Source organism: Periplaneta americana, chromosome 9 (genome assembly GCF_040183065.1).
Source record: "Periplaneta americana isolate PAMFEO1 chromosome 9, P.americana_PAMFEO1_priV1, whole genome shotgun sequence".
NCBI lineage: Eukaryota > Metazoa > Arthropoda > Insecta > Blattodea > Blattidae > Periplaneta > Periplaneta americana.
The window spans coordinates 90,353,018-90,378,629 of NC_091125.1; the positions used below are offsets into that span (position 1 = coordinate 90,353,018).

Sequence of the window (25,612 nt, forward strand, 5' to 3'; positions counted from 1 at the left end):
TATAAAATATTCATTATAGAATGAAATAAATTACGTATGTGAAAAACATTATTTTACTCCTTAATTTACATATAAGTTTATGTTGTCCACCTTTCACAGATACTGAGTTACTAGCATTTAATGATGTTACGCGCCAGTGTTAATTATGCCTGCATTTTGTGTCTAGCGCAGACTCTTAGAAGAATGTTATTCACGTTAAAAATACTAAATATTGTGTCGCAGATCTTTCATTCAGTAAGAAACTCAAGACTTTTACTATCAATTTAAGTATTTGTAATTTTCCAATGTTATTTTATTCATTATTATTGTCAAATGTTGTGGGAAATTGGGTAATGATTTGAATAATTCCGCAACAGGCTTTTCAAAACTTTCAGGTAATATACAGTGCATACGTTTTATATTTTCATAGCAGCATTCGAATTTTGCAATGTACTGTCTCTTCCGCTCTGCCTTTGTAGAAGTAAAATATAGTATACACTACATAATTTCCCTTATAATTTTTTATGAAGTCAGCTTGCAATTTCTCATTCTTCTCTATCGAACAAAATGTTTTCTTTCTTTACGTTCCTGTTTTGCGAAGTTTGCACGTTTTTCTTTCTGTTTTATTTTCTATTAACTTCAATTTTGTTTTATTCCTTCATTTACTTTTTCCTTGTATTTTTACTGTTTGTCTTTCTTCTTTCTTTAGAAGATCTTCCTTCTTTCTTCATTTCATAATTGAATCATTCACCCAAACAACGTTTTAACCAATAAAAAACTTGAGTGAAATATATAGAGTGCGCCATAAGTCATCGTACCCCTAGATTTTATCATAATATTTCATGTTTACGTAACTTATTTGTGTAAATTTTAATGTGTAATATAACCTAGTGACAAGAGCATTTTGTAACAATAATGCGTCGTTACATATGTAAGGCCATTTCGAAGTCGTTTCATCAATGATCTTAGTGATGGTGATATGAACAAACGTAGCGAATCATGTGTTTTACCGCAGCAACTACGATCGGAATATCATTTTTTGGCGAAGAAAAATCCACATTTATCGCTGGAATTGGAACACAATCTACCACATGCTATGTTGTGGGTAGGTGTTCCAAATCATGTAGTTGGATCATATTTTTTGAAGAGTCTGTTAATGGAAGAATATCTGGAGATGATTTGAGATTGGTTAATACTCCAACCAACTTAAAGAGGAGGTATAGATTAGATATGGTTGCAAGAGAATGGTGTTCCGGCACATTTCGCGATACCTGTTAGTGATTTTCTAAACGATAATTTCCCAGGAAGGAGGATTGGTCGTGGATTTCCAATATCACTAGTAACATTACCATGGCCTCCACCAAGTCCCGATTTAACCACACCGTACAACAGCCTATGGGGACACATCGAACAGAAAGTGGTTTCAAATCACTACCAAACAAATGATGAACTAAAAGATGTTGTGAGAGCCGTCTTTGCAACCATTACACCACAGATGTTATGTAAAGTGTCACACAGGGTCTAGATATGCATCCAGTTCTGCAGAGATAACGAAGGAGCTCAAATACACACCCGTTACATCAATAGGTAAGTACAGGCGTTCAAAATTAAAAAAAAATTATGGTTTGCTTAACGATGATCGCAACTGCAGAGATTATAGCAGCGTCGCCGGTGGGCCAAAATTTTGTTCCCAGGCGTTCTTTAAATCTACTGAGATGAGCACTGATGTTCAAAGATACTTGATCCTACTAATCGATAGTGATCGATAATTTGTTGATGGAAGTATGGCTTCTTTAGTTATTACTTACTTACTGGCTTTAAGGAACCCGGAGGTTCATTGCCGTTCTCACATAAGTCCGCCATTGGTCCATATCCTGAGCAAGATTAATCCATTCTCTATCATCATATCCCACCGCCCTCAAATCCATTTTAATATTATCTTCCCATCTACGTCTCGGCCTCACTAAAGGTCTTTTTCCCTCCGGCCTCCAAACTAACACTCTATATGCATTTCTGGATTCGCCCATACGTGCTACATGTCCTGCCCATCTCAAACGTCTTGATTTAATGTTCCTAATTATGTCAGGTGAAGAATACAATGCGTGCAGTTATGTGTTGTATAACTTTCTCCATTCTCCTGTAATTTTATCCCTTTTAGCCCTCTTCAGTTATTACTTCCAGTGGTCTGTATAGCAAGTTTGCTGGTCGACCAATATTAAAAAAAAAAGTTGTTACTTATATAAATAGATGGCGAAGATAGTAGTCAGTGTTACCAATCGTACATAAATAAACCCATATTATAGAATTAAATATTTCATCCCCCTCTGCTAACTGTAAAACAACACTGGGTTTAGCTGGAAATCGATGGTATTGTCAATTATGAGAATAATAATTTATGCTTAATCTACATCATCATTTTCCCTCGACACTTTTTTAAAAGCTCCAATAATGGTGCCACCTATTGAGAACTAGCAAAATGGTTTCAAAGTTTGTCAATTTTTATATCTTTGGTTCTGACTTATCCCGTAGTTAGAAAGTTCGCTTACACGATCATAAAATATCAGAGTGTACAATGACGTTCAAAGATATGTGATTCTACTAGTCGATAGTGATCGATATAATTTGTTGGTGTAAGTGTGGCTTCTTTAGTTATGAATAGATGGCGAAGATAATAGTCAGTGTTACAATCATACATAAATATACCCGCATGATAGGATTCAATTTATCATCCCACTCCACTGATTGTAAAACAGTACTAGATTTAGCTGGAAACCGCTGATATTGTCAATTATGAGAATCCATACTTAATCTATATAATCATTTTCCCTGTTACTTTTTAACCGCCCCAATAATGGTGCCATTTATTGAGAACTAGCGAAACTCTTTCAAAGTTTGTAAGTTTTTTTACATATTTGGTTCTGACTGATCCCGTGGTTAGAAAGTTCGCTTGCACGACCATAAAATCATAGGTCAGACATCTTTGAACGTCAGTGTACTACCATCAATGCTGAATCTAGGGTTACGGTGACTAATAGCGCACTCTGTAGAATAACTTTGTACTGAAAAACGTGGGAAACTTTTTTCTCATCGCTCAGCGGTTGGTATAATTTGTCAATGATCTAAAATATCGATGTATAGAACAACTTTGTTGTTGTAAGCAACATGGCTGACAATCCGAATATTTTGTTGATTAACAGTGATAAAAAATACCCAATAGAAGCAAAAGAAGAAAATTTAGTTTGAGCGAGTGTAAAATAATAATACAATGGCACCAAGAATTTGCGAGTGACCGTATATTTAGAAGATGGGATGCTGTTCCTGCAAAATTGCTGTCTGCAGCGGTAAGTACAAGAAGCTAATAGTTCTGCTGAAGTAAAATCATGTGTATTGTGTATTATTCCAGTTCATTATTATTTTTTATTAATACAAAATTGAGGACTCAAAAGTGTGAAAATCTTAATGATGACAAAATTAACATAAACTGCTTGAAATATATGGCTATGTTAATTCAACATCTAGCAAAGTTCTACCGATTTAAGGTAATGAAAATGAATTAATACATTACCATTGGGCTGATATCCGGTGATAATGCTGGTATAGTATAAGGCTTAATAAAATTGCACAATACCGGAGCGGGCTTACAGTAATTGCATCGAAGTGGTAAGCTGTTCATACAGCATATGTCACTTTTGGATTACTCTTACATCTCTTGGGCATTACTGTTAATCCTAATACTTGTATTTATGTTTGTTATGAATTATATTTATCTTTGAGAATTTAGACGTAATGTGGAAGGGTTATGACGAAGGTATATTGGGGATAGTGGGGGACCACTATAAGCCCCCCCCCCCCGCTGTATCATATAATGCAATGGATATGGTTTTTGCAGGTAGATAAAGCATTAAAACTCAAATATGGCTACGGCTTAAGTGCACAGTACGAACAAATCAAACATACAGTAAAAAAAAAACATTAACACGATGCAAAAGGATAAAACAAATGCAAAAACACCACATAAACACGACTCAACAACACAAATATAAGAACACAACACAAACAATATACAACACATTAAATCATCCTTTGCACTCCGCTAGAGAAAGTGCTGAACGTTTGAACGACACTTGTAACGCTTACACAAATCTTAACCGATTTCAGCACTTATTAAACACTTAAATACTTCGAACGCTTACAGCACACTTATTTATTTATACAACTTTTTTCAGTAGACTACTAAACAATTGCTGAAAACACAAACACACAAGGCAGTGGTAAAACAATATGCTGTAGAGCCTCCAACAATATTATTAATTATTTATGGTACACTCACACTTACATAACATATAGTTAACTCTATTAAATAATTTATAATTACTAGTCTTCAGTATATGTTACTGTTTATGTATTCTTATTATTAAAGAGGAGTCCTCAAAAGCCGTTGGAGGTAACTAGTTCTAGGCTATTATAGTCTTATTTGAAAACGAAAACTTTCCTATATATCGGCCATCTCTTTCCTACTTTTAATTTTGTGACTGTCTTCTGCCCTTGAGCAATACGTTGGTTTTTCAGTTCCAGTGTTCGAATGCAATGTAATCTGTCTTCATAAAATACACATTCAAATGACTTTTTAATATGATCTAATGCAGTTGTGTGCATAGGTTCTTGTAATGTTAATCACATCTTCCGGTAACACATCTCTGTTCTTCTCTGTTGTTTTATTGATCCTCTAGATGTGATTCTAACATATCACACGTTATATCATCCCTCCAAGTTGTTTTTAGTCTTCCTCTCGTGCGCTTCCCTTGTATCCATTCCAGTGTACTTCTGTGGGCAATTATGGAGCACGACCACTCCACGATTTTCGAACTTCTTTTTTGATTTCACAAATGATGATTATATGCTCAATTTTTTAAAAGACAGTAGAAATAAATTTCGGAAACACAGAACAAACTAACACAACCTAAACTAACCCAACCTAACCTTAACAAACCCTAACTAACCTAACTTAATTTGACCTAACCTAAGCTAACATAACATTACCAGGTTAGCTTAGATAAGGCTAGCATAGTTTAGTTTAGTTTTGCTTGGGTTAGTTAAGATTAAGTCAGATTAGTTTAGGTTGTGATAGTTTGTTAAATTACAGTCGAAATTATGTGTTCCCGATTTCTTTTCTAGTATCTTTCGAAAATTCAACATATAATCATCGTTTGTGAAAAAAAGTTCGAAAATCGTGGAGTGGTCGTTCTCCAGACTAATTAATCGTGTCTGTAATTGTTGCTCTTCCAACCGTTTATATGGACATACTATTGTAACTGTTTCATTGTAATGTAGTGCAAAATTGTACCATAAATATTCATTTTTGTCTGATGATTATATTTTTAATTTGTTTTCTGTTCTGGATATACGAGCTACTGTACGCCAAAAATCCATTTCTCGCTTGCCGAATTTATCCAGATGTACAGTAGTGGCAAAAAAAACCGGACCGACGGAATAATCAAAGTCCCCGAAATGAGCCACTGCGCATGCCACGCCCGCATTCACAAAATAGCGAATAATCTATTGAAATTGTTGTAGTTTCGACTGCTGACGTAGCCCATTTCGAAAGCCATTAGAAAATAAGCTGGTAAAATTCATGTTCTGGGAATAATAAATTAATTAAGTATCTGAGCCATTCAATGAAGACGAAAACAGTAACCAGCTGCGTGGCTGTTCAATTGCACAGGTGGTTTCGGGTCCAAGGAATATGCACCGACGCTCTGGAGTGAACAAGGCTCTGAAATCAGCTACAAGGGTCGGTCCGGTTTTTTTTTTGCCACCACTGTATACCATGTGCAGTGTGTTCTTCCCTACTGATTTCACTTAAGTCTTAAACATTAACATTTTTTAAATGACCACACGTTTTCTTTATGCACGAGTTTGTACATTGTATTTCTTTGTTTAGAACTGGCTCGGGCATAAGATCATGTCTATGGGCTATTATCGCAGCATTGGCGTTTGAGTTAGATGGCCGAAGCATTTTCTAAGATTCCTTATACAATCATTCGACTCATTTCTGTACACGTCATTAGCCCCGGCAATTACAACAACAAAGTCACGTTTGCCAAAATCTGAAAGTCTTTAACACAGTTTGTCATCACATCTGCTCATCTTGCACCGGGTTTGGTTTCACCAGACACCTTCAAATTAGCCGTGTTCTCACAGAGCTGGGAGTTTACGTCCGTGACTATCGCTATAGAAATTTAATCTACCTTCTCTCTTGCACTTTAAGTTTATTGAGTTGCTATCACTGCATTTTGACTCATGTTGAATTTCACTGTCTAAGACTTCAGACCTATTTGATTCATTTATTAACGGTTCATTTTCATAGAGCCAGGTCCCGTCCGCGTACGAGTAGCTTGATGGGCCCCAGGGGCACGGAGACCCAAGGCCTTCCTGTATCAACATCGGGAACCCGTACTACGCCCAGACTTCACCCCAGTCTATTTTAAATATTGAGGATGATAGATGAAATGAGAGGGAGATGGAAGGTGTTATGGGATGATAGAGGGAAACGGGAGTTCGCCGAGAAAAACATCTGCAACGTCTACTTTATCCACGACAAATTTCATCATTACCTAGCCACAGACGGCTACAGGTAACTACTAACATTAGATACTGCTGCTCCTACTGTTACTACTAATATTAATACTCTCACTACTACTACTACTGCTATTATTACTAATACTATTATTACTACTAAACTATCACTGCTACTACTAATATTACTAATTACTACTAACTACTACTATTGCTACTACTACTACTACTACTACTACTACTAACTACTACTACTACTACTAAAGTATCACTGCTACTACTAATATTACTAATTACTACTAACTACTACTATTGCTACTACTACTACTACTAACTACTACTACTACTACTACTACTACTACTACTACTACTACTACTACTACTACTACTACTACTACTAAAGTATCACTGCTACTACTAATACTACTAATTACTACTAACTACTACTACTATAGCTACTACTACTACTAACTACTACTACTACTACTACTACTACTACTACTACTATTACTACTACTACTAATAATAATAATACTAATTACTACTAACTACTACTAAAGCTACTGCTACTACTACTACTACTACTACTACTACTACTACTACTACTAAAGTATCACTGCTACTACTAATACTACTAATTACTACTAACTACTACTACTACTACTAACAACAACTACTACTACTACTCCTACTACTACTACTACTATTACTACTACTACTACTAATAATACTAATTACTACTACCTACTACTACTATTGCTACTACTACTAATTACTACTAACTACTACTACTATTGCTACTCCTACTCCTACTACTACTACTAATAATGATAATACTAATTACTACTACCTACTACTACTACTACTACTACTACTACTATTGCTACTCCTAGTACTACTACTACTACTACTACTACTACTATCATTGCTACTACTAATACTACTAATTACTACTAACTACTATTACCATTGCTACTCCTACTACTACTAATATTAATACTATCACTGCTACTACTAATACTACTAACTACTACCACTATCTCTATTACTACGATTGCTACTACCACTACTACTACTACCACTACTACTACTACTACTACTACTACCACTACTACTACTACTTGTAGCCACTACTACTACTACTACTACTACTACTACTACTACTACTACTACTACTACTACTTCAAAAATACAAATATTAGTTAAATATAATTTTTTCTAAGAAAATGTTAACTTTTGTAATAGAATTGAGTTTAAAATTAGCAACAAAAACACATGAATTTATAATTGTTTAAGTTATAAATTGTGGTATTTATCCTTAAAATGTACAGTAAAAGTTCCAGTAAGACATGAAAAATCATATCTTATGAAAATTGACCAAAATATGTGTAAAAAATCAGAATGCAAGCCCTGAAAAAATATTCATTTCATAAATAAACCTCCGATAAAAATATTGCTTACTATATATATTAAGTTAAATGATTCTTAAGTTGCTTTATAATGTGACAAAAATTATTTACTTAATTTTCTTTACTAGTGTTAAAATTACAAAATTTTAAATAATTCTAAATTATAAGCACTGGAAGCAGCCTACTGATGTCCCTGTGTCCTTAAAGGAGCATAAAGAAAATAATATTCAATTGATTAATGTATGACAGAGATCGAATGAGAAATTAGAAAGCAAGCAACGTTTTGAGGCTGAGGAAAGCGTAAATAGTCTTACATAGAACAATAACACGATGTTACTCACTTGTGTCTATCGCCTTGTGTAAACTACCTCCATGATGCCCTACGCCAGTGTGAAGTTCCGCTTGCACTCTGATCAATACTGAACACTGACCTCGTCCTCCGGGCGCCACGACGCTACTGACGCCGACTGCCGTCACGATGCCTGGAGGAGTCAGGGGTGTCGAGCGGGGAGCCAAATCCCACCTCTCATTGGTAACAGCAAAGCACAAAATGATATATATAGGGACGGAGCAATGAAACAAGATGCTATACGTTTATTGCCCCTGGCGTGCAGTCCATCAGGTCAGGTCAGGAGGTCAGGAATCCGATCGATGTATCCTTTTGTGCAGTAAATTATTTTTAAACAAATGGACCTTTAATAAGTAGGTACAGTCAGGTGAAGGACTCCTATTAAGTGAAACTGTTCTATTCGGTGCAGATCATGTGACATGTGACATCTTTGTGGAACTTTACACTCTTTGTCTTTACTCTTTCGAATTCTGCACACTTCAACACCAAATTACCTTTCGTCTCGTTTCTCTTACCGATACTCTAACCACGACGTAAATACCAGATCACTTACCTGTGGCACGCTAAGTATACCTCTTCATAGAACATCTTGTTATTCATCATCTTTTACAGTATCCACCTCGCGACAGTGGAATTCCTTGTCGCAAAGTATTAGGGGCTGCAAGACAATAAACACTTTTAAAAAACAGCTTAAAACATAACTTTCTTAGCATTTCACTCCAATCATACTGACTTCAACTATCACTGACTACATTGTTACTTCTTCCTTTAGACATGCATCCTGATAGTGTTGTATTTTCAAAATTGTCTCATAATAATCTCTTTCTATTATCTAACATTATTTGAAATATATTAACATTCTATGTATTTTAGTTTAATTCTGCTACACAGTTTGTATTTCAGTGTTTAATTAATGGTTCATAGTATTTTGTTGTTTAATTCGTAAATGACTCTTGTATACATATAACTCTTATCCAAATTAAATTTGTTGAATTCTTTGCAAGTTCATACATATGTGTGTATCACTTTTGCTGGTTGAGTGGAAGAGAAGGCCTTACGGCCTTAACTCTGCCAGCTAAAATAAATAATCTTTATTATTATTATTATTATTATTATTATTATTATTATTATTATTATTATTATTATTATTAATTATGGTAAAGTCATTCTGCCTTCAATTACAGATATGGCCAAATTATTAGACTAAAACGTTTTTCTTTGAAACATAATATAATTCGTCATATGAACTATTAAAATAATTCACAAAATCTATATTATTGTAAATATCATTTTTACATCTTCTTTTATATTTTTCCAACCGTTGGATATATTTTTTGTGGCTCTGTTGATACTTTTGGTGTTTTAATTATATATTGCAGAAGATATCCAACGGTCTGTTTTCCCATGGCCTGCAAAAAAAAAACCGGATATGAACCCAATTCAAAATCTTTGGTTTATATTGAAGAACTAACTGAACAAAAATAAGCTTGGAACAAAACATGGACTCATTGAAGCACTGTCTGATATATGATTAAACGATGTTCATATTCAAAGAAAGTATCAAACTTCAGTTTCCAGCATCTCTGAAAAAATCAACATGTTAATGCAATGATGAATACGGGAATGTCCACAAAATATTAGTAACCTCCAGACTCAATTTTGTGTTTTCTTCATTTCTGTGTAAAACACATTTTTGTTCATTATTTCTGCCGATAAATACAGAGCTGCAGATGTAGCTAACCACTTTAGTCAAATAATTTGGCCACCGTTGTAGTTTTATATGGCATGTTCTGCCAACGGTACGTCTTTCTAAACGCATTATAAGAAGAGAATAATAATTTAAAACGAGTATCTTCGGACTAGACGTATATGACGAAAGTGTAGTGCGAAAGACAGTATACGACTTTACATAACCGAGAAACGTGTTGCAACAGTCACTGCATTTAGACTGAAACTGAAAGACGCAATTGGCTTTAATAGGGCAATAGTGTTAGAACTCTGCTAAGAACTTGGATATTGTTGGGAGAAACGAAAAACAAGTACGTCGCTATTAGTTGAAAATCACGATATTAGGCAAATCAGGATACACCACCTGAATTATTTCTAATTATCGAGCTGAGAGAAGAAATGAGGAGTAGATGTTAAAAAATTAGTTTGTCCAAAATCACAAAAATTGCTTTAATATGCCTATGATCGAAGTTGGTTTCGAGATTTTTTATTTTCCATACAGCGGTTTTTTCTTCAATTTTCCTTGAAAATGAATAATGTACAAAACTGCATTTTGAAACTCCGCTCCCTAAATATTTTATATCTCTCAGCGCCTGCTACGAGTAATAATACACGTCGCAGATGGGCTGGGTTTCGTTTCTAATGGTGTACTAATTTCGAAATCTCAGAAGAGATCTGGGGGTTACCACTCTCAAATAATCAAAGTTAATTATGAGAAATGCATTCGAGAGAACTTGATTCCAAATTTGACTCCGCATTATGTTGTATTTGATAACATTCCTTATCGCAATGCTGTGTTAAATACATCCTCCACTTAAAATTCAATAACTGTAATGAAGAAATGGCTTGAAAAAGAGGTAATTCCTTACAGTGATGATTTGTTGAAACCAATCTCAATTCGATGTTTAGCGTGCGCTTACCGTTTTCACTCTGTTCTCCCGACTCCGAAGTAACGTAGACCAGGCTTTCATACTTCCGGGCGAGCTGTACATCAATACAATAAATATAAGGACACAATAATATGAAAGAATATCTAGGGCACTTTCATATCATATGCAGCTGCATGCTGAAAGTGAGGAAGAAAATTAGAAAATAAAATACATAACAGAATATTGTAAAATAAAAAAATTATGGTTTATTTAACGACACTCGCAACTGCCGAGGTTGTATCAGCGTCGCCGGTGTGCCGGAATTTTGTCCCGCAGGAGTTCTTTTACATTCCAGTAAATCTAGTGACATGAGCCTGTCGCATTTAAGCACATTTAAATGCCATCGACCTGAGCCGGGATCGAACTTGCAACCTCGAGCACAGAGGACCAACGCTATAGGGTAAAGGTGCCTAATTCCGTGACACTCCTAATCCCGTGATAAAATTTCAATTGACTGCCATGGAGTTGTGGTCTCTGACTTTTAAATTTTTGAAATACCTAACAGATGCCAGGAAATGTCTTCTTTTCAATCAGCGTATTCCGAATCTTACCGGACCGGTGGACAACAATGACGTCACGCTGCAGCGAAATAGGAACAAAACTGCTGGAAGAATCGATGGCTGGCATGGCGACTGTATAATTAAGTTGTTGTCTGTGCTTCGCTAGCAAAATTTTGCGAAATTTCCGTACTGCTATCTCGTTCAAAGAAAAGAGAGCATAAACAATTTATTTCTTGAACCGGTAGTAATAACTGGCCCGTTGACATGTTCGCTCATAAGCCATTAACATATTGTTTTTACGTTGTGCTTATTACAAACAATACAGCAGAACTAAAGCAGAACACACCGCCATGACACAACAATGCGCGATGTCATTCGTCTGCTAATTCCCGCCCTATGCAAGAACCAATCAGATTCACTGATGGCGGCTAATGGAGACTGCCACCACCTCTGCAAGCTGATGGCACCGGTGCGACACCGGTGGAGCATCAGTGAAGCCATCGGTGAAATTTGGAACACCATGATGCCATCAGATTGCTCAGCGCTGAGATTCGGAATACTCTCAATTCTATTGACTACCCGCCTTTTGAATAGAAGCAATCGACTGCAGAAGCTTTTGTTCAGTGAAAATGGTTGACCAGTAAGTTTTTCTTTCTCTTGTGACCGCTCCTGAAGAAACATTTTATATTTGAGGTAAGAATTGGTACAGCATTATAAAAATGATATATTACTGTAGATTATAGTCAACTGAATCAATGTGTATGATTATTTAAACATTTTGAGACAATAACAGTGCTACAGGAGCTTTCCTATTTTCTGATTTATTTTCATATTTCTCCTTCTTGGCTCACTCGACCAGTGATGCCAACGCTAAATTGTGAAATTTAATGTCCATGAAAGAAAATAGTTCGTGGAAATAATAATATAAATAAGTTATAGAAAACATCAATATTATAATTATAATAAAATATTAGGGCATATATTTAACTTAGGCCTATTTACTGCTGTTGTCAGGAATATAAATAATGAGAAATAATTGTGTTATAAATCAATGTATTGAATTTAACTTTCAGTTTATTTTCTTTATAATATATTAATATGTAATATGTCTTCTTGTAGTTACACAAGTATTTTCTGTAAAATTTGTTACGTAGGCCCTTTTTCTATGTTGTAATTCTTGCTTAATCCATATTAAAGCATATACCATAACTTTAAAGTGTTTTTCCAAATACACGATTGTTTTATGAACAGTTAATGAGGATTATTTTACTATCACAAAATTAGGATATCACTCACGGAATTAGGAAACCACTATCACGGAATTTGGATCCATGTCAAGGATTTAGGAGCCACTGTATAACAATTAAAAATCATATACCAAACTTGTGAAACTGTTGACATTGAATGTTATAAAAACTGTAGCTAAAGGTCCAAATACCGTCATTTAGGTGTTATTTGAGCATTTTTATTACAATTTTGGCATAAATATATACTTCATTAAATATGTCAAGGAATTAGGCAACCTTACCCTGCCAACTGCGCCACTCAGGGCGACCAGAATATTGTTATTATAGACCTAAATTGAAACAACATATGACTTATGAGGAGATAGTTGCATATCGAGTTTTACTATATACAACTCAACCACCCTTTCTTAAGGAGTTAGGTACAGCTTATAGCAGTAAAATTGTGGAAATATTCAACATTTTTTTCTCCATTATTGTACCTTGTACAATAATGAAAATTAGTATGTGTAAAACACTGTCCTTCTGCTATATGATAAAAATATTTTTACGATTTAAAAACAAATATTTATGTTTATTTTTCAAAATTCAAAATGCTGGAAAGTCACTGTGCAGTAATGAAGCGTTTCCCTCGTAACTAAAAAAAATCCAACATTCTGTGATGAAATTTTTTGTGTGTATTAATGCATGTCATATTTACAATATGATGCAAAATCACTTCTTTACCTTTGATAGATTGTCTGATAAAAAATAAATTCATTTACAAAAATGGTCAAATATCAATATTTTCTTCTAACATAAAATAAAAAAAATATTATTTATTAAGGAATATAGTTTAAAGAGCATGATATTGTAAACACGAGTTTCAGCAATAAAATAAAAGAGAGAGAACATGAAAAAGTTAACAAGTTTATGAGATATGAGGGAAACGCTTCATCACTGCACAGTGAACTGCCACAGTTCTTAATTTTGAAAAAAAAATATATATATATATTTTTTAAATCGTAAAAATATATATATTTTTTTTCATTTAGCAGAAGGACAATGTTTTACACATACCAATTTTCATTATTGTACAAGATACAGTATTGGAGGAAAAAAATGTTAAATATTTCCAAAAATTTTACTGCTGTAAGCTGTACCTAACCCCTTAAGGGTAAGTGTATCTAGTATTCAAAATTAAAATTTGTTGTTCAACTTTGATTTGACTTTTAACTGTGAAACTGGTGTACATGCAATTTATATTTCATTGCGACAAATAAGTTAGGTAAATTTAAACTTTATGTGCGTGTGCCAGAAGAGGGTGTTTACTCTCCTGAATGGCTTTAATGTGCGTTTCGAACTCACTGGGCTTCAATGTCTAGCCACGTTTATTTATAAGCGTAAAATTGTGCACGAAGGTTAAACTCCACCATCTAGCTTGGAACGACAACGTACAAGACGAGTAGCAACTTGAACACTAGACAAACACTTGATTCTACGGACAGACATAAATATATAAATGCACTAATAATGTAATTTCTCTATTTCAGGATCATCACGTTATTGATGGCATAGATGCTTTTTATTCTTTGGATTTGAGGGAGGTGGGGTATGATGATAAAGACTGGCTTAATCTTGCACAGGATAGGGACCGATGGCGGGCTTATGTGAGGGCGGCAATGAACCTTCGGGTTCCTTAAAAGCCATTTTTAAGTAAGTAAGTAAGTAAATAATTAATATGTATTTTAATGTTGCAGCACTTTAAATGATGATTAAATGACAACCTCCCACCGCAACATATTCGTGACCCCATTGTAGCCAATTGGCTTGTCGTCAGTACGACACCTCATCCTGCTCAAGGTTTTTCCGTGGTTTCCCTTGAGTAATAAGACAAATGTCGGGATGAGCCCTAAAAGAAATGGGCCACGGACCACTTCCCTTCCCCCACTCTTTCTCTTCTACTATCACAAAGAACTTGCTAATTTCTTAGATAACCTGTACTATGATAATAGGGGAAAATAAATATACTGTAAGTTCACAGGGCTAACGGCTTCGAAGCTGGGTACCTGGTTCTAATGAAGTGCACTGGTAGCAATTTAAAACATGGAGGCATGAGATAGTTACTCTGCCTGCCATAAAAATCCACTTCAATGAAATCCCCAAGGTAAAAAAAAAGTTAAAGTTTGCGGTAATATTGTTTAATGAGTCATTTGAATGTGGATTTTGGATGATGCCATTATCATTCACTAGTGGGGATATATCTGTAATTGTATTCAACAAGTAGCTCATCTGTGGTGTACATTCCCTCTTCAGAAGGCGCGGGTAATTTCTAGTGCATTCCGACTGTCGACGTTGTTAGTGTAGGCTTACTGCTTGCTACATAAGACGTTTGAACGTGGGTTTTAAACGCCGAAGCTAGCCCTTGCCATTTGTTTATTTGTGGGAATCGAAAAATAATGAATCTATGGTTGATATTTCATCTGCAGGCCTGAATGGACCTCGCAACCTTTCTCCTGCTTCTCGACGTAATGGTCGGAATGCTTCTGGGAAAACTCGTATATTTTTCTGGGCAGGGCATAGTTGCGCCCCACGGTCAGATAAGATGCAGCAGATAAAAAAGGGTCCCTGTTTTGTGGGCATAGTTGCGCCCCGTTCCCATCAGGTAGAGAAAAGGGCATGGCATAGTTGCGCCCCCATGAAATAGGTAGAGAAAAAGACACTACGGAAACTCGAGCCTCGTAATAAACCAAGCTTATTGATTTCTTATTCGATTTAATATTCATTATCGATACCGTTAAAATGAACACCATGAAGTTGGCAGTACTTTATTAACTGACATATTCAAATGAGTCAGTCGTTGGAATATGGGACCTTAGCAGTCTTTGACATTTTATTAGTGATTTTCACACCGTCTGTGGCGTATAGTGAGGTTAATTTAAAATGAATGTTAAGTTTAGTGAAAAGGGTAAAGAGTTAATAATTCACAATGGTTCTGAGTTTCAATTTTCGAAACCCTGTACCGTAGGGTTAAGATATCGATGTACAAACAAAAAATGCAGTTCATTTATTGTGTGTGATCGATAAAATAAAGTGTTATTTTAAATAGCAAAATTGATCATATGCTAGGCCTACCTGATTTCAATGCAGCGGTCATGGGCTGTTGGGTTGGAGATTGGTTTCTCTGCCTCAGCGTCTAGTAAACAAGTACGAATTTTTAATTATATAAAATTTTACAATATTTTTAAATCTGTATTTGTTTTACAGTTGAATAGGCAGAATACAATTTCATTTTATAATAAAGAAAGAATATTTTTACTTTTTTTTGGGGAGGGATGGAAGATTGCCCTTTGGACTGTAGTTAGAACTCAGGGATCTTTCAGCTTTCTTCCCACTGCACATTCGGCAGGATGACGGAAACCATCTATAATTTGTAAATATATTAAAATGTACGAACATTAATATTATACAGAGTGGGTTAAAAGTGGCTTTTCCCAATATTTATTCTCAGTCTTCATACTTGTACACATATACAGATGTCATAACTTTAACAAACGAGTAGCTGGTGTCTTAGGACCATTCAATTTTGAAGGAACGGGTACCAGCGACCGATATCTTCAGATGTTAGAAGAGGTGATTATTCCTGAACTTGAAAACAGTTCTCTTTTATCGATATGCAGTTGATATCGTTACCTCAGAACAACAGTGGGATATCTTGCAAAAATCATATTTTAAATAATGAGGATAAACATTGCAATTGAACATCGAGTACAATGTACAAACAAAATTTATTTTTGTTTTAGCTTCATATTAAATCAAAAGTTTGTTTGCACATTGCACTCGATGTTCAATAGCAATTTTTATCCTCATTATTTAAAATATGATTTTTGTAAGATATCCCACTGTTGTTCTGAGATAACGATATAGCAACAGAATGAAACACTACCTCATTTTGGTTTAGGAGTGAGGGACTTCTCGAACCAGTAATTCCATGAATGGATTGGTCGTCGTGGCACAACAGAATGGCCACCCAAATCATGTAATCTGGCACCATGCGATTTTTCGCTGTGGGGTATCCTTAAAAATGATGGTTTTACTCAGAAACATCAGCATCTGCATCAGTTGCGACAGATGCTCGTGAAAATCGATTAAAGTCGTCAGTCATGTTTTGTCATCGGCGTAAACGTTGTGAATTGTGTATCGGGAAACAGGGCCTCCCTTTTGAACATATATGTAAAGAAATGTATACTCAAATGTAAATTAAATGTAATTAAATGTAAGGAAGTGTTTGGGGAAAGCGACTTTTCACCCATTCTGTATTTAAAGTAAAATATTAAAATTATTTATTTACAAAACACATGTAGCATTTCGCACTAGACACTACCGAGTTCCTATGAAAAAATGTAAGATGAAGTAAGATGGATTACACTTAATTATTGACTTACTAAGAATTTCCAAGTTGTTGTACATATCAAATAAGCACTTACATTCCATTATCATTGTTTGCCTATTTGATGCACAATGAAAAGATATCAAAGGTGTGCACACATTATTAAAATAACATTACGGGCTAGCTGCCCAGCACTTTGTTACATTAAGCAGTACAGTTGTAATTGAAGCAGCATTTAAGACAAATTTCTAGAATAAAGGCTACTAAGTAAAGGTACCTAATTACATAATATTACTAGTTCCTAAATCTTAGTTGTAAAGACTTTAAAGATTTTAATTAACAAATAATGGTAATATTAAATTATAGTTTAAATCCATTGTTGATGTTAAGATTTTGGATAATATTTAAAATTAATATATTCAAATCCACTAGTATCGTAAAGAATTTCGATTTTAATTTTCAAGAAATATTTTTACTCTTACATTCAAATACGGTTTCATAATAAACAGTTTACATTAGACCGACATTTATACTACTGTATATTACTACCAGACCTCTACAGTTAGTCAAGAATTTAAGGTACATTTAATTAGAAAACAAATTATATTGTTAAGTTACTACGTGCAGATTAATTCTTGCTGTAAAAATGTTATATCAGAATTTGAAGTAATGTCATTAGATTATAGCCCTAGTGTAATACAGCGATATCAATACCATGTGTTCACTTCAAAACTGCCCATCTTTAACCATTTTAGTTGTGCAGGGCACACGATTTTGAAGAAAAAACGCGTCGATTTAATTTTCAAGGTGGAAGTTTAAAACCACAGCTAATCGAATTTTCTTTTTCTTTTTTTTATCACTTCATCCCCCACTTTTTAAATTGCACCATTTATCTTCGTACACATCACTTTAAATGGAATTATGAAATCTATCCACCTGTCAAAAAATATTTATTCCATCCATTCATTTCTGAGATAGAGCCAGAAACGCATCGTTTAATGTATTCACTTCAGTTGATTTTAGTCTATATTGTGAAGATACTTAACCAATTATATCCCCGCTTAGTTATCTCATGAGTGATGCCCTATTGGCTGTCTCACTTAAATCTAAACTAATTACACTTGAAAGCTTTTTTAACAGTTCTACAAAATTGTTTTCAGTGTTGTCATCACATATTTCTTCTATATTTCTTTGATGTACCACTTCATTAAATTTTTCATTTATTGTCATATATATTTGTACAAAATTATCCATCATATTATAATTCCTGCACTATTTACCATAACCTTACAATTTCTCTGTAGTTTACCATAAGCTGGACACATTCTTTGCTTGTACTTAAGAAGCAAATAGTTCTACAGTATGTTAAACCTCAGACCCAACTGCAGCTTTCGGAGATGAAATTCTATAATAAGCTTCCCAGTCAACATTATAAGTTACCAACCAATAGTTTCAAAGTTAGATTTTATAATTGGCTTTTAATTAATCCTTTCTACTCTGTAGATGAGTTTCTTAACATAAATGCATACGAAATTGTTTTTTAATGAATAAAGTTATTTACATTTAGTTACAATTAGGCCTATTACATTAAGAGTGAAGTGATTTCATTAATTTTAGAGTTTCAAAATGCTTTGTGTTTTCATTCTAATTAAACCTTACTGTTTTCAATTATATGTGTATTTTCAAATGTATGTTTTTTTTCCTCCCTTCTGTATTGTGACGAAGCCTATCACTGTATGTTTAATGGCTTAACAAATTGAATTGCATTGTTGAATTGGAGATGTCTGCCTGTAGTTCCAGGACTAGATCTAGAATGTTCAGTAGTGATTCTTATAGGCTTTTATCACTTAACAAATTAAGATACGAATCTCTTCCTCTTACATTATTAGTATATATAAAATAATATGAATAGAATAGAGTCAAGTACCATAGTTATTTAAAATTATTGTAGTAATAGTTAATAGCTTAAATTTTAAAGGTATTAATTACATAATTTAGATGCCACCATATGATATTTAATATATACTGCCTCAGTTATGATCTTTGCTCAGAGATATATGTGATTATTACATCTACATATCTTTATTATTATTATTATTATTATTATTATTATTATTATTATTATTATTATTATTATTACTATTATTACTGTTATTATTAGAGTACCATATTGTATCTGTATTATAAACAGATAGGCCTATACACTTCGACAACGATTTTAAAATAATTTAGTTTCATTACTACCGCCGCGCATTTTTACCCATAGCCACTAGAACCTCTGCCTGCTTTTTGACGGTTATGATGCAGAATCCTGTTCTGAGTTTACCATTAGGTCGGATTCTATTAGCTCCGTATGATAGGATGACTTGAATATGGGAGTAGACAGAATGGATGAAGATGATGATAATGACTGCGAAATGAATCCAATATTCGGGGTGGAAATTTACATAGGATTTGCTCCTAATGGATTGAGGAAATACCCCGGAAAAACCTCAGCTAAGCAAATTATCCCAACCAGGATTCGTTCCCGGTTCCGCTAGTTTCGTAATCAGACACGCTGAACACTACTTCAAAGTGGTGAACATTTAAAGTAATATAAACTTAGATTTTTTAAAGTTGTATACAAGAAGTTATCATTTATATTACAAATGGATATAATTTCTATTCTTGCAGATATAATGAAGATTGCAGTTCTTGGCTTTTTTCCACTCATCATTGCCGCCTTGAGAAACAGTTCACCACTGAACAGCGTACAGAGCAGTTTATTATCGGCTGTCAAAAGACTCGCTGAACGCCACTTCGACTCTCGTCTCGTTCTGCAATTATCCGGCACCGAGGCAGAAGTCGATGTGTTGAGATTTCTAGTTGAGAGTTTTCATAGCTCCGAGTGTCTCAGCGTCCTCATATCTGTCCCAGGAGACACAGTACGACGTATTTCTCACCACACCTCTGCCAGAGCTGGAAGCTATATCATTCTCAGTAACTTAGGAGACTTCTTATCGCTTCAAGTGCGCGAACTTGTTGCCTCTCCTTCGTGGAACAGAAGCGCACTTTTCCTTGTGGCCTTCACATCTTGCGTTGACGAACCTCGAACCACGGCCATCGAGGCGCTGCAGCTTCTTTGGAACGATGCTAAGCTACAAAATGTTGCGGTGCTAACTCACACCTGTAAATATTTCCATCTATACACCGCTATTTCTGGGAACTGTGATGCAGTGACAGACATCCAGTTACTTCGTCGGTGGAAAGTTAACGAGTATCCAGTACCTAACGACTATGGACCAGTGTTCCACCGAACAAGTCTCAATATGCTGTCTGGCTGCCACATAAGAATTTCCTATTGTCGTCTCGTGCCAGTAGAGTACAGCATCGTTTCTCTTTTCCTCAAGTACACCGGCTTTACTCCGCTCTTTGTGCGAGAACCCGTAACAGTACCTGACGCTTCTAGTATCTTGAACGCATTTAGCGATATTCTATCTGAGAGGTCCGATGTGGCAGTTGGTCTTCTAGCCCAGTCTCACGATTTCACCATTTTTGCAGACCCTTCTAATCCTTACGCTCTTTTTGAATTCAAGTGGTTTGTTCCCTGTTCTTCACCTTTCCCTCGTCTGCAAAGAATCTCGCAGATATTTTCCCCAGAAGCACTCGTAGCTGTGTTGACCATTATGTTTATAACCGTAGTTATCATACGTCTTCTTGCGGCCCTCTGTGCTGAAGCTATTGCTTACACAAACATGTCCGGTGTCTTCTACAACCTCTGGGCTGTTGCTATGGGAGTGTCAGTTACAGATATGCCTAGATCGAACCCCCTGAAATTGATTTTGTTCACTTGGATCTGGTATTGCTTTGCTCTGAGCGTTGTTTTCCAGACGTATTTCACGAGCATTCTTGTTGATCCAGGTCGCTACAAGCAGATTTCGAGTTTGCAAGAAATGCTTGAGTCTGGCCTGGAGTTTGGATACAGACCTAGCTTCGATCCAGTGTACTTCAACTCAAGCAGCGCTCTTCACAGAGAAATTCTAAAGCACAGGACGATCTGCTCACCAGAATATGCTTGCATCGATAAAATAATATCTTCAAAAAGATTCGCAACCATGGCTCTGGAACATGTTGTGAAGGGATATCTGAAAAGCATCAACAGTAGCGACGAAGTCTGCGTTATAAATGACTTCGAGCACCTTTCCGTCAGGATCGCAGCATACTTCAAGAAGCAGAGTCCTTATCTACCAATATTTAATCGCGTACTGCATTTGCTCATCGAGACTGGATTGTTTCAGAAAGAAATAAAACGTCAACCTTCAACTCCATCACTAATCAGGGACCCGGAAGACTACTTTGTTTTCACTTTATCGCATCTCGTAGTTTCCTTCTATTTGCTGGCACTTGGACTCTGCTTTGGATTTTCAATTTTCCTAGTGGAGTTGTTCCTTCATTCGCATCTATACTCACAGGTTGTTTGTTTCTTCAAGAGAATTTAGAATATATTATTTTGTTTGTACTGAAATTTATTTACAATCGTACGTGGTGTACTGTATTTCCATTATTCAGTAACATATCTCCTGGTTTCAAGTGTGTATATAAAAATATAACGATCTTAATGGAATGTTTCATGACTTGATAGTTTTACATAAGTCAACAAATTTTATTTGTAGTGTGAAAATTGATCATTCAATGTTCGTGATGTTTCGTTATTCACTGATATCTTTCTTCTGTATTGCATTAATCAAATTTTAAATTACACTACAAGTTCAGAAATATGTTTGTGCCTTTTACATGCCTGCACTTTTCCGTACATATGTATCTTTCAGCCCAATCGTGTCTCCATCTCTATCTAAATATTCGTATATCTTCCTCTGTATAATATACATATATTTTTTCGTGTCCGTCTATTCACATGTCTATCTACTGCTTACCTACAGTACGCGCCTGCTTTTCTACCTGCATATATCTCTAATCACAACAATGTATCTGCTAATGCGCATATGCTTATACAAATCTATTTATCTATTAGTTCGTCCAATTTTTCCTCCTCTAGCTCTCAATTCCTCAGACTCTGCCAATAAATAGTCCATCCGTTTATGTCAGCCCGTCTGCGTATGAGAACTCCGTGGCATCCCATCATAACAACCAGCTTGTCAACTTCGGCTTCAGATCCTGAGCTGAGAATTTAGCGATCGAGTAATTTATTGACTGTTTAAACAACACTGTTGGTGCGTTTTACTCTAAATTATATGTCATAGCTAGTACGTGTAACTTCCGTCGTTACAATTAATTGACTGGTAAGTAATAAAAATTTTGTTTAGGTAACGCTATATACTGTAGATATGTACGTGTATTATCGTATTGTCGTTGATGTTGTTTTCATATTACTGTAGTTTGTGTCACTAGCGTTCAAGCACGATATTTAGTTTGTAATCTGCCGTGCTGTTACAGTAATATATTGAATACGTGTTTTATCAGTTAGTTATAACTTTACACGGAAACAATTTTGTTTAATAACTATAATTTTTACTTTTCAGATATTCGTCTGTAAATATTGTTTGATCGTTTCTGACTGAAATAGTTACATATGGGCTACACAATTATGCTAAAATTGCTTTCCATAGACTTACATTAGGTGAAGAGTGGTGGGTGTAAACTTTTTTATCTTTATTATGTAAAATATTGAAAAGAATTTTCTTTATTATTATTATTATTATTGTTATTATTATTATTATTATTATTATTATTATTATTATTATTATTATTATTATTATTATTATTATTATTATTATTATTGGCTTTATTTTTCAGCGGCATAAGAAGTGTAATAAGTTGAACCTCTAACCTGAAGCACTCATTATTATCTCTATAGGAGTAAAATCGTGTAACAATCCTTATTATAATAAATCTACATATATGTTGACTTTACAGCATTGTATATGTCGTTATTTTCCATGAATAAGTTATTTCAAATTATGTAATACTATGAATCATCAGTAAGTAATAGCAGAACAGCTAAAATATAAAGCAAAAAACTATGAAACTTCAAGTTACTAGGTAGAACGTTAAAAGATTTTTAAAATCTTTTAACAGGTAATGAACCCTAAAGACAGATGGGCCCCATTTCAACATCGGTGTGGTGGTGTTGCAGTTCGAAGGACACTGATGATATCACACCGGTGTTGAAACGAGGCTCATCTGTCAATAAGGTACATGACCTTTTTTTAATTTTTAAACACTTTAACGTCTTAATTCAAGAAAGTTTTACAATTGCAATGTAAATATTTTAAAGTGAACTACAAATAACAATGAATACAAAGCAGTTTACAGCATTTTTAAAACATATTAAAAGTCGATATTACATTTAGAGACTTAGCCTGTATAAGACGAAGAAGAGAAACTAATGCCGTTAGAGGAGACATTTTTGGAAACGAAAAAGAGGAGAATATAACAAAGTGTTTATCTTTAAGATGTTAGTTTAGTGCGGTAGCAATTGACGTTGCTTTTGTTGTTATTTGTTACTGATGATGTTGATGATAATGATGATGACGACTACTGTCTCACTTGTCGCCCTTGATGATATATAGATTATAATGTTGATCATAGCATTCGAGGGCCCTAGCTTCAAATCCTTGTCATAGCTTATTCTTGTAGTGAGGTAAATCTATGAGATTCGTGTCTAAATTTACGGCATATTAAAGAAACCCTGTCTGATTCGGGGCTACAAGCAAATTTCTTCGTCACTTCTCTTTCGCAATGAATTTTGACACTGAATAACATGGAAAGAGGAACGTCGCGGAATAAAACACTACTACTACTACTACTACTACTACTACTACTACTACTACTACTACTACTACTACTACTACTACTACTACTACTACTACTACTACTACTACTACTACTACTACTACTACTACTACTACTGCTACTGTAATTACAAATACTACTACAACTTCTATTGCCACTATAATTGACGGTAATGCTACTGGTACTACAAGCATTATAATTACAACTGCTATTGCCAGTATCACTATCGATAATGTCACTGCTACTACAACCATTATAATTAAAATTACTACTATAACTATCACTAACGAACGACAATGATACTGCTAATACGACTGTCATAATTACAATTATTCCTACAACTGCTATTGCCACTTTCACGAACGATAATGCTACCGCTACTATTAATTACAATTATTACTACAACAGCTATTGCCACTTTCACGAACGATAATGCTACCGCTACTATTAATTACAATTATTACTACAACAGCTATTGCCACTTTCACGAACGATAATGCTACCGCTACTATTAATTACAATTATTACTACAACTGCTATTGCCACTTTCACGAACGATAATGCTACCGCTACTATTAATTACAATTATTACTACAACAGCTATTGCCACTTTCACGAACGATAATGCTACCGCTACTATTAATTACAATTATTACTACAACTGCTATTGCCACTTTCACGAACGATAATGCTACCGCTACTATTAATTACAATTATTACTACAACTGCTATTGCCACTTTCACGAACGATAATGCTACCGCTACTATTAATTACAATTATTACTACAACTGCTATTGCCACTTTCACGAACGATAATGCTACCGCTACTATTAATTACAATTATTACTACAACAGCTATTGCCACTTTCACGAACGATAATGCTACCGCTACTATTAATTACAATTATTACTACAACTGCTATTGCCACTTTCACGAACGATAATGCTACCGCTACTATTAATTACAATTATTACTACAACAGCTATTGCCACTTTCACGAACGATAATGCTACCGCTACTATTAATTACAATTATTACTACAACTGCTATTGCCACTTTCACGAACGATAATGCTACCGCTACTATTAATTACAATTATTACTACAACAGCTATTGCCACTTTCACGAACGATAATGCTACCGCTACTATTAATTACAATTATTACTACAACTGCTATTGCCACTTTCACGAACGATAATGCTACCGCTACTATTAATTACAATTATTACTACAACTGCTATTGCCACTTTCACGAACGATAATGCTACCGCTACTATTAATTACAATTATTACTACAACAGCTATTGCCACTTTCACGAACGATAATACTACCGCTACTATTAATTACAATTATTACTACAACAGCTATTGCCACTTTCACGAACGATAATACTACCGCTACTATTAATTACAATTATTACTACAACAGCTATTGCCACTTTCACGAACGATAATGCTACCGCTACTATTAATTACAATTATTACTACAACAGCTATTGCCACTTTCACGAACGATAATACTACCGCTACTATTAATTACAATTATTATTACAACTGCTATTGCCACTTTCACGAACGATAATGCTACCGCTACTACTAATTACAATTACTATTACAACTCCTATTTCCACTATCACTAACGATAATGCTATTGCTACTACAACCATTGTAATTGCAATTACTACTACATCTGGTTACCCTCTGATTGAGGTTCTGGCTGATTTGTGCATCTGT

General features: G+C 34.7%; 1 protein-coding gene and 1 long non-coding RNA gene across 3 annotated transcripts in view; one reads left to right on the forward strand and one right to left on the reverse strand.

The window, feature by feature from the left end:
* Window positions 1-8,425, reverse strand: part of LOC138706229 (synaptotagmin-7-like) — a 35,220-nt gene extending 26,795 nt beyond the window's left edge. The window contains exon 1 of the mRNA XM_069835274.1: window positions 8,306-8,425. The gene's annotated coding sequence lies outside the window, so the exon portion shown is untranslated. The remainder of the gene's footprint in view (window positions 1-8,305) is intronic.
* The window catches only part of LOC138706230 (uncharacterized), a 38,010-nt gene continuing 15,550 nt past the window's right edge, over window positions 3,153-25,612 (forward strand). Inside the window, exon 1 of one of the 2 annotated variants that reach the window (XR_011333932.1) lies at window positions 3,153-3,320. This is a non-coding gene — a long non-coding RNA (uncharacterized lncRNA). Of the gene's footprint in view, window positions 3,321-14,258; window positions 14,410-25,612 lie in introns of those variants that run through there. The other variant, XR_011333931.1, reaches the window with a different exon arrangement.